This window comes from Mauremys mutica, chromosome 6 (genome assembly GCF_020497125.1).
Source record: "Mauremys mutica isolate MM-2020 ecotype Southern chromosome 6, ASM2049712v1, whole genome shotgun sequence".
Lineage (NCBI taxonomy): Eukaryota > Metazoa > Chordata > Testudines > Geoemydidae > Mauremys > Mauremys mutica.
Window position 1 is genome coordinate 59,929,684 of NC_059077.1, and position 10,993 is coordinate 59,940,676.

A 10,993-nucleotide genomic window follows, 5' to 3' on the forward strand; every position below is an offset into this window, starting at 1 on the left:
GCATCCCCGGTTCTGAATTTTTAGTAATGAACCCTCATGTCTAAGCACAAGCTGCATGCTCAAAGAAACCTTAAAAGATGCATACTTTCCATAATCTGCTTCTCAACATAGACTTGCAACTTTTTCTTCAAGAAAATGCTTACTGAAGCTGATTCCTTAAAGGCACTTAAACATAGGAATACAAGAAGGGAAAATATTTCAAAGAATACAAAATATTTTTTCATACTAAGTTTTGCTAGGCAGCTGTAGAAAACATCCTTGCAACAGTGAGATTCTCTCGGTAGGGATAGAAGAAAGCGAGAACACATAGGTGTGTATACAGCTGTGCGGATAGCCCAGGTGGAGTTTTGTGTTAAGATAAATGTGGAAGTAATGTAAGAGGGTAAATCTCAGTAACATGCTGGGGTAGAGGAACTTGTTCATTTCTAAGCATATGGTTTTTGTATTACTTCCAGTGTAAAGCCATATAAGCAGTATTCTCCCCCTGGCCCCTAAGTCCTCTGGAGGAGTGCTGTTTGACGCTTTCTTTTTATAATGAGTATGTTAATGTTAAAACCTGACCTAAGAATTCACCTCAGCACCCACAGGGATGTTAAATATGCAGAGGCAGTTAGTAAGGGGGCTGCAAGTGATAGATGCTGTGCAATACGTGAGGTTTTTCTTTCTTTGCCAGGCAATCAAATTTTGATCAGAACACCTCTTTGTGGGAGTTGAAGGCTGTGTACCTACTGCACTGGAAGCATTGCAAGATATTTATGAACTAATGCATCTTTCTGAGCCCTAGATTTTTTTTACAAAGCACAGACTCCTATAAGTGAGAGAAAAGGCCTCTTAAGTTATCTTGTCAGTGCAGGATTGATCCCTACAATATATTTTCTATTGGCTTGTTCCATCTAGTTTCCAGTGAAGGAGCTTCTACCATTTTGTGGCAGGATTTACTCTCATCATAGTGGATATTACTTAGTTTAATTTTAAAACTAATTACTGGTGTTGCTGATTACTTAGATTTCAAAAATTCACTTTAAATCTAACCTTTCACTACTTAGACTGTTTGTTTGCTGCATTTCTCTCAGCTTAGAGCATGAAATGAAAACAAGCTAGTCAGTTTCTCATCAGCCTTACTTTCAGGACTGCATATGCTAGCAGTCATGCAGTGTTTTGGATTGCAAAGAGTCCAGAGGAATGTTGTGGGTTTTTAATAGAGAGAGATTCTTTTTCTCTCTCTGCTTTCAGTTTTGCAAAAGCTTATTTTCAACAACATTCTGAATTTTGGATCAAATGCCAGCTGATAATGAACCGCTTGACCCATTCCACGGGGAAACTAATGGAATGGATGCTCCCCTTGCAGTTTCCTCTGCATGCTTTTCTCGAGAGGGGAGGGGTTTGGGGCATTACATAGGATTAGGATGGATCAAGGGAGATGTTTGTCTATTTGATAGATTCTACCTGTACTCCCCCTTGGTAGCATGGCTCCCTCAAGAGCCATACAGTTACTGGTTGCGTCCACTTAACCTCGCTTTCCCTCCACCTTGACAGGCAGGTAGGGGGATGTGTGGCTTGATGAGCCATAGCTAGCTTACAGATTTATTCTGGGAAATCTCCCTGCATTTTAGGTGCCTATGGCATGTATAATGCTTTGCTTCCTCTTTCCCCACCCCCAAACCCTAACTGTAACACAGGGAGAGAGAACCTGCTGGGGTGGCATCCTTTTGCCATTTTTTTAATTTGGGGGGACTCCCCCTGCTTTTCTTGCCCCCCACTTCTCCTCTGTGGCATGAATAAACGAGAGCATGGGGTTCACTGTTCCTGTCATTCCCTACATGAAGGCTGTTTCCCAAGGGTGGAAGGAGGGTGCTTAGACACTTGGTGCTGTTGGCAGTTTCAGTTTTGTAGGTGTTTACATATTCTTGCTTTTCATGCTGCAGACCGCAAGGAAACCTTTTTCTTCAGAATTAACTAAATTAGAGGCATTGCATAGTCTGTAGCCAAGATGGGAATAGTTGGGACTTGTACCTTTGCTTTTTTTCATACCTAGTTTTTATTTATACTGTGACCATCAGTGTGGGAACCCAGTGCCTTTCAGATGGAGGAGGAAGGCTAGTCCAGTGGGCTAGGGTACTAGCCTAGGACTCAGACTTGGGCTCAAGACCCTGCTTCACTATGGACTTCCTGTGTGACCTTGGGCATGTCACTTAGCCTCTCTGTATCTGTTCCCCATCGGTAAAATGTGTATAAATAGTACTTCCCTCCCTCACAAAGGGCAGGGTGCATAAATATATTAAAGATTGCGGGAGCCTTATAAGTACCTTGAAGGAAGACTCTACTCTTTTATAGTGGGTTTTTTTTATTCTAGGGGAGGAAATGCTTACTTACCACATCCTTTCAGCGAGTGGTCTAGATGCCAGTAATGCATTTACTCTCTTCTCACCAATAGTTTGTCTCTCTTCTGCTAATCAGCAGGGCTTGGAATGGTGTAGAAGCACAGTCCCATCTGTGCTCCTACATGGGAAACTTTCTTCTGATGTAGCAGTGATTAGGAACTGACAAGGACTGTTCTCTCTAGTTTGGGTGGGTGGGGAGGGGAAGGCTAGTGGTAGAGAAGGGGAGGAGAGTGGGCAGTGGGGGAACACAGAGCTTTTACTACAGTAGGCACAGTTAAAAGCCTTAGGTGATTGCAAATACAAAGGATCTTGGTCAGTTGCATTAGAAGTATAGTGAAACATTGATAAGTTAAGTGATCTGTCTTCTTGCTAAAATCCTTTCATATATTTTGCAGTCTGGCTTCTGTTTTGCAGGAAGAGCTTTCATTGTACTGAACTTGCTCTGCTACTCCCCTTTGAATAATTAACTAGAATGAGAACATCTTATCATCATCATTCTATTGTCATTCTAGGGACCATGAGATTGTCAGCCATGTAAAATGACATTGACCTTTGTATGCTTCTTGCAGTGGTGCTAGTGTCTGAAGTCAGGATGAACTCAGTTTTAATTTTCAGAAAGGGCAAAACTTGCCTCTGTAGAGTGAAATATCTAGGAGTAGTGTGTGTTTTTTTAAAAAAAAAAAACTTGTTGGAGCTGATAACTCCAACTTGATCTTGTATAATTGCCAACAAAGCAAATCTCTTTAAGAGGGGAAATAGTGTGCAAACTAAGGGTTAAAAATGAAGGGTCTGAGGCATCCTGCCTGTGCAAGTAATTAGAGCAGTCAGGCATGCAAACTGGGTAGTAACCTGGGCAAATGGCTTGTTAGGCACCAAACATCCATTTGTGTGTGCACTTAGCCAAGTCTCACATGCAGTCACCAGAGCAACTTTCATGCAGCCCTGGGCCTCTGACTTTTGGAAAGGTTTTTGTTAATTTACTTAAGATCAAGAGCTCCATCCTGAGTAAAAAGAAGTTCCTGTGTATGTCTATGCTAAAATGAGTATGCTGGCTCTTTAAAATCTAGCTGAATCCTTGCTTGTGAAGGGTCAGACTGACAGCTCTGCTTGAGACTGAAGTCATCTGTTTACCTTCAAACAGGTAAAGCACAGGCTTTGGCAGTGAATGGTTATTTCTTCCTAGTACCCTCTCAAATGTGCTTCAATGTGAACCTAGAAGAGCCACCTCTAGTGTTGAATAATCTCTGCTCATTCAGTCTTTTTTTTTTTTCCCCCTTTTCAGTTATTTGTCTTTGCGTGCGGGGAGGGAGGGATATCTAGGGAGAAAATGTACTGGTGAGTTCCCAGCTCCCACACTACCCTTCCACTCCTAAGGAATTGGCATTGTCCTGGAGCCCTGTTTGAGGGACCCCTGGCTTTCAGCTATGATAACGAAGCGACTGCCAGCTCACAGCATGGAGTGTGAGCAAGAAAGCCATTAAAAATGAATGTCTAACTTCTTGAAGGTCCCATAGAAGTACATATTAAGGATCAGTTTGAGAAGGGTGTGTGGCAAAAGCTGGAAGTTAGTTATGGGAGAAGAAGGCAGATGTGGTACTGAGGCTGGCTTTGTGAGCAGGAGCAGAAGCAAAAGAGAATCTTTCATTGTGCTAAGAGCAGTTGCAAAATTCTCAGTGTTGCATGTTTCCTTGCCAGTTATTATATATAACATAGAAAAATGGAATTTCACAAGGAAGGAACATCTCATACTGAGTTAGCAGTGAGGTCAAGAGATCTCATCACCAAACTTACTGAGTACTTCTGTTAACATTATCAGCCTTCAGGTTTTCCCTTACTAAGTGGCTTTTCTTGTCTTTTCCCTCACTGAGCTGTGCTTTATTATTGTTCATGAATATTGTGCTCCTTGCATCATTTCTATTTCTGAGGGGATAAAACTGAAGCATTTGTTGTTGAGGATGTGTGGAAAGTGCACAAAGAACAGTATTTATTTATTTTTTTCAAAATGATATGGGTGGGGGGTAGAAAAGGTAGGTCAGTCTAACTTGGAGCCTGCTAACCTTGGCCATGTTACTTGATTTACTTAATACTGCTTTAGAATATAAAACTGGTGTACTGGGTTAGATCAGTGGTTCATTTAGCTCAGTGTCCTGTCTCGACATTGGCCATTACCAGAGCTTCAGAGGGAGTGTACTGAGCAGGGCAGCTTTCTTGGCCTCCTGTCTTCTGGTAGTCAGAACTCCCTAGACATGGAAGCTATGAAAACCTTTGAATCAGTTAACCCAAGTATCTAGTTTCATGAGGTCCTTTGCTGAAATGCTAGTTCTGTAACTTCTTAAACCAGTGTTCGGTGAATTACCCCAGTGCAGTGGTTTCCAAACTGGGGTTTGTAAACCCCTGGGCGTTCATGAAATGTTACAGGGGGTTCTCAGGGAAAAATTCCCTGATGGTGGACAGAGTTGTCCCTAGGAACCCCGGGCAGCATGGGGCCAGCAGCCCGGAGCGCCTGGACTTCCAAGAGCTAAGCAGATCAAAGCAAGCATGTCTATCACACTGAGGAGATTTAAACTTCAAGACTCCTTATAAGTAATGGAAAGGGAGGTGGATCTTTTTTGCTTTTTTAAAATTAAATGGGCAGTCAGTATTGTTTTTTAAATTATTATGAAGAACAAGTTTAAGCTTTGTTGTAACGTGCGTTGTTTGCCTGGACTGCTCAAAACATGAATGCTTGTGTAGGAGGAACTCTTTGAGTTGGTTTCTTAAATACCTTCATGCTGTTTCACATCTGATACTCCTTGATGAAACATAGGAACCTTGTCTTATAACAGGCTTATTCAAAGTGATACAAGCTACGAAAGTGAGATCTTGGAAGAGTGGTGCCATTTTCATAATGTAATGAAAATACTGTAATGATTAATAATAATAATAAAGTGTGTAATAAGCATGTCATAAAAATAAATTTAATATTTCCAAGATCACTGCTTTTATAACTTATACTCAGGTAAAGGAGAAAATCCCTGGAAATATTCATTTTTAGGAGAGGGTTCGCGAGACTTGACATTTTAGTGAAAGGAGTTCACATGTTGTTAAAGTTTGGGAACCACTGCCCCAGTGCATTAGTAGGATTACATTTCTCTTCACACATTGCTCCTACCCCAGTCTCTTTTCATGGACTGGAAAAGCACCATATTAAATCAAGATACTGCATTTACTTCCAATTTTGCCAATAGATCATGCACTTCAAACTGCAGATTTAAACACTAATGATAAATCCTAATTCTAAGATGCAAGAAGCACAGATAGTGTTTTCTGCTGATTCAAACTGCATACTCGGCAGTCTGCCTGACTACGGAGCCTTTGCTAAGATACAGAGATACCTCAGGTAGATAGAACTGTTTCTGGATCACATTTATTTGCATGCCATCACTTGCCAAAGGGAACTCTCTCTAGTAAAGTATACAGTATTTCTTATGGCACAAGGGTGATGCTACTTTCATGTTTTTAAATATAAATTTAAAATGCCTGCACCTTAGAATAATTGCATACGTTTCTTATTGCCGTAGCCTTTGTTCTTCCACATGTGTAACTGTCTCGTTACATATCTGAAATCCACTTGTAAGCTCTTCAAGGCAAGGGATCCTGTGGCTTTATTTGTGATGGCAGGCATTTATTAATTCTTGTATTACAGTAGCATCTGGAGGCCTCAGTTGAGTTTCGAGCCAGTAGTAGGAGGCTGCATGCAAAGGTGTAGTGAGATACAATCCCTGCCTCAAAGAGCTTATGGTTTAAATAGGCAAAGGGTGGTGGAACAGAAACAGGCACAGAAAGATTAAGTGACTTGTCCAAATCACAGCAGGTCAGTGGCAAAACTGGCAATAGAACTTGGTCTCATGGCTCCCACCATGATTTTTAATTCTGTAAATAGTTTGGACTATTCTATAGCAATATCTAAATTCAAAATGAAGAGGGTTTGGCCTGATCTCATACAACTTGTGCAGGCAAAATCTTTGACTTCTGTAGTGGTTTTGCCTGCAGTAGCCATAGAAGATTGGGCCCTTAATGTTACATTCTGATATGGGAGCTGGGTTGTACTTAATATCTCTTCCTTGTTCTTGTGGGTGGGGACGATCACAAGGAATGAAATATTGAAAGTGAATGAGCAGAGCCAGAGTAGTTTGGAGGTGGGGGAGGGGGGAGGGAGAAATGTTTAACAAAGGCATTGAGGTTTTAAATGCACAGCAATGCAATCCATCAATAATAAATGGTGTGGTATAGTGCAAATGTGCCAAATTGAGTTATTGCAGTATATGGATTAGTTCATAGAAATAAGTAAGCAATACAGATGTGTTGAGGTTCACTCTTTCAGAGACTAAAAAGTTTCGAAGGACACCAGGAGAATTGTGTGTGTGGTTTTGCGTATACGAAATGTGCTGTTTCTATAACTCCTAAAGAGGAGAGGTGAAGGGGAAATCTGGTGTTCTCAGTGATGAGATAGCAAATATGAAACAATATATTAGTCACGTTGCTTAATGCACTCCTGGAAGGTGTTCTGATACTTTGGTAATGAGAGAGGTATAAGAATCTATATAGACTAGAAAACCAGATATTGGGGGGGAGAGGAAATGACTAGGAATTCCATGGAGGTGGCAAACAGACATAGTAAGAGAAGGAGGTGGGTGTTTAAATGTTGGTACTTGAGGTCTTGATAATGTTCTCTTTTTAAGAGGAAAAACAGGAATTAATATAAGCATGTGAATACTACATATTGGTTAAAAAAAAAAAAGTCTTAACACTTGTTTGGGCTAATAGCTTGCATGTCTCTTATGCACAAGGGAGGAGGTGATACAATACAAGCTGCAAAACCTCATGTATAAAGTAACTTTTTTGCATTTGGTGATGCAAGCTGAGGAGCTAACTGCACTAACGGTAAGATATTAAAAAAGCCCAGGTTCCAGCAGCAGTGCTGGCTCACTCATGTTGCACGTACTGTTTTACAATCTGCCATTAACATTCCCTCCCCCCCCCACAACTGGCCAAATTCTGCTCCCCCCATGTGCATAACTCCCTTTTCAAATTAATGTGACTTTAATTTATGAATCTGAGAAGATAATTTAGTATGTTTAACGTGACTGAGTCTGGGTCCTTAAGGAAGTGGAGCTCTTCAGTTATCTTTTGGGTTGAAAATGTAACTACAAAATTATTTACTGCATTGAATTTCCCTGGTATTTGTCATGTGCGTGAAGCAGTCTCTTTGCTTCCCTGTGGTTTTGCACAGTTACTAGTACTTAAGAACATTTGAAGGCTGAATGCAAGAGAGTTAAAGTAAAGCCTAATAAGGAGCTGCAGTACTGGTAATCTTATTAAAATGTCTCCCTCTTGAAGGAGGAAGATTAAAATGTTAGCTCCTTGTTCCAGTTATGGAAAATTCAAGTGTACACAGCTGTGGAACTCTGCAATGAAATAGCAGCACCAAACCACTCCAACTAAACTCTGATTCTAGTACCGTAGTTACATTATGGGGCTCATCTGGACTAGGATTGAAAGTATTTTTAAAATGTGTTGGCTAAAATGTTTTAGCTAACATGGATAAAAAGGTATATACTTTTATAAATAAGCCCACGGAGAAGCAGTAGCTGCTCTGTATTTGAGAACCCATAGAATCTTCCTGTATTTACAAGCAGCTTGGGAAAGTTCCACCTTCAAAAACTCAGCTCTTCGTGAGGGTTTTATGAAAAAGAATTTGTTTTTTAAAAAAAACCTTGTGTTCAGCAAACTGAAAGTGGAGAGGATTTTGCTCATTCCAGAAACGCATTTGTCTTTCATATGAGATCAAGCAGCGGAAAGTTTCAGCCCAAAACATTGAGTAGAAATTTACAATTTTTGTACGTAACCTTTACGTAACTGAGGCTGGCTTAGAGCTTTTGGTTTAGAGTGGGAATGGGAAGTGTTATTTTTGAGGTGGTTCATCCTAATAATTGCAGTAACTTTTGAGAGCACCACACATGCCCAGAGCACTTGGTTGGCAGACTGACTTTGCTTTATGAAAGTGGTTCCTTCATACAGATGCAAATACATTAAGGTACTTCCGGCAGTTGGAATTCCTTTTTGGCTTTTTTTTCTTCCTGGTCTTTGAACGCTGTAATAGATCAACAGCTGTGTGTGGGAGTGTACTTGGGTTGAATCAAGTGTATGTGCACACAGGAACAAATGGCAAACTTAGATGCAAAGATTTTGAAATGATTAAATATCCAACTGTTGTTTTTTAAATACAGTTTGATGCAGCAGAGGTGGGGAAGGGAGGGATTTAGGATGAAATTCACCTCTCCCCCCCACCCTGCCCCCAAATGGCCAGAAATAGAGTACTCTACAGGTTTGGGTTACAGAGAGAATCAAGAGGGAGGAAGTTGGGTAGAGAGTATTAAATCCACCACAACCCTACAGACCTCCCTTTTCACTATTCGACTTTGTGGACTGGACTGGATGTTGCAGCCTCTCCTTGCCACCACAAGTGGGTATTCTAGCCAGTGCTTAATCTATAATTGCTTGGGCTCAAGCGATTTTTTTCATTCATAACTGATGCAGGAAGCCCAGGGGTGCTGGGGCTATGAACTGCCAAGCCTAGAGATGCCGGAACTCAGCTGTGGCAAGCCTTGGCACTCTGCTTCTAGCCCACTGTATCTCTTAAGTGTGGAGCCTAGCACATTCCAGTGGCCTTCTCATTGCTAGCCAGTTTGGGGACGTTGTGGAGACCTCATAGAGTATATACCCTGCTCTTTCATAGCTATTGAGCTTGTGCTCCTTGTGCAACACCATTGCAGGGCTGGAGTGGTGTGGAGGCCTTTTTCTCCCTATGAGTTTTACCCTTGATGAAGAAAGCAGAGTCCTAGTGAGAGCAGTTGGTGACTGTTCCTTATTTCTGTTGTTGCTTTCCAGAGCAAAAATGTTTGTTTCCTTCTGTCATATCCAGATTTCCTCATGGTCTTCAAGCAGGACCAACTAATTGAAATTTAGGTTTGAGAAACTAGAGACAAATTACTTAGTGCTTAGAGAAGCATTGTCAGTCATGGAGCCTATTGATTGTTAGGGAATTAGTGTGGGTGGTTATATGGAAAAGCAAGTTCTGTGTGGTGTCATTAAAGCAATCTGAGCTGTTAACCTCAGAGTCACTCAGGTGCTGAGCAGTCTTGCACAGAATTTTCCTTCAGCTGAGGTATAAATCATTCTTTTCTTGCAGAGTGTCACAAATGGGCCTAAAGAACATTACCACTGCTGTGCCGTTTGTGTCCAGGGCCATTCATTAATCTGTTTTGCAGTCCTGTGTTAAAGCAGCTTTGTGGAAGCTTCATGTATTGAGGCACAGGGATCAGATGCACAGCAAATTACTTGAGACAATGTCCAAGATATCTTCCTTCTGGGCTGCTGGACTAAACTAAACATAAAAGATTAGAAGTAAAGTGGAATGGTGGGCTCACTACACTAGACAAAAGCGGTGACTGTCTAAGGGGGAGTAAGTAATTGGTATATTGTCTGGATTTTGAACAAAATCCTTCAATCTCAGCTGTGGCTCAGGCATATGAATTTCACAGATTGCAGACTACAGCTGGTCCCAAGCTTGCTGTATAACTTGATTAAAGCAAAGAAAAATCGTTGGAAAATTCCAGTCAGGCCGTACCAGTGGGAACATGTGGAACTAAAATAGTGAGTGCTCTGTCTGTATGTGTGAGAATGTAATGCTAACTAACTGGGGCAGATGAAACATTAAAACTAAGTATTGTGTGTTTGAAGAGGGTTTGGACTGAGGAGAGGAGGTGATAGTAAGGGAAATCATCACTTTCATTTACTAATAGCAAGAATACTGGCGCAAAGTTAATGTTTAATCTTCCTCCTGGAAGGGAGAGGAGGTGTTCCGATTGCCTGTAACCCAGCTGTTTATGAGCCTTAACTCTTGTATTTCAAAGCTGAGAGGTAAGAATCAAAAGCTGCTGTGCACTAGTGTGGTGGCTAACTGAAACTAAAACATTCAAGGGCTGCTAGAAACTCAAGACATCGATGGGGCTGGGAATGTTCATGAACACATTTTGGAGAACTTTGAATCTCTTGGCAATGTACTTAAAATTGCTTTGCAGTGTGTCATTTTTCTCTTGCTTTATGATGTATATAGTTGTGTGAACATACAGACATTAAAATACTCTTATTTATGTATTTAAAAAAAACCCTAGATTGTTCAGGTCAGTATTTCCTCTCCTCTTCACTGTTGGAAGGAAGCTGCAGACATGCCATTTATTTAAATAAAAATAAGATACCTCTACAGAGCTCTAGGGACCCTAACAAATAACGTAACAACATAACCCGCTTGCTTCCCCTGTGAAAAGACTGGAGGAGCTGATTTCTATTGTGTCTGGACTTTAAATAACAAACATTTAAGATTCAAGATGCCATTAGTTAGCATCATAAAAAGGTACAAACTTCCGGGTATGCTTTGCAAGGCACCTCTTAAAGCAGGCATCGGCAACCTTTGGCCCGCGGACCGCCAAGGTAAGCCCCCTGCTGGGCCAGGCCTGGTTGTTACTTGCCGCGTTTGCAGGTTTGGCCGATTGCTTTTTGCCGTCCCAGGC

General features: G+C 41.2%; 1 protein-coding gene across 3 annotated transcripts in view; it reads left to right on the plus strand.

The window, feature by feature from the left end:
• The window catches only part of RGMB (repulsive guidance molecule BMP co-receptor b), a 28,177-nt gene that overhangs the window by 12,115 nt on the left and 5,069 nt on the right, over window positions 1-10,993 (plus strand). The gene's annotated exons all lie outside the window — the stretch shown is intronic.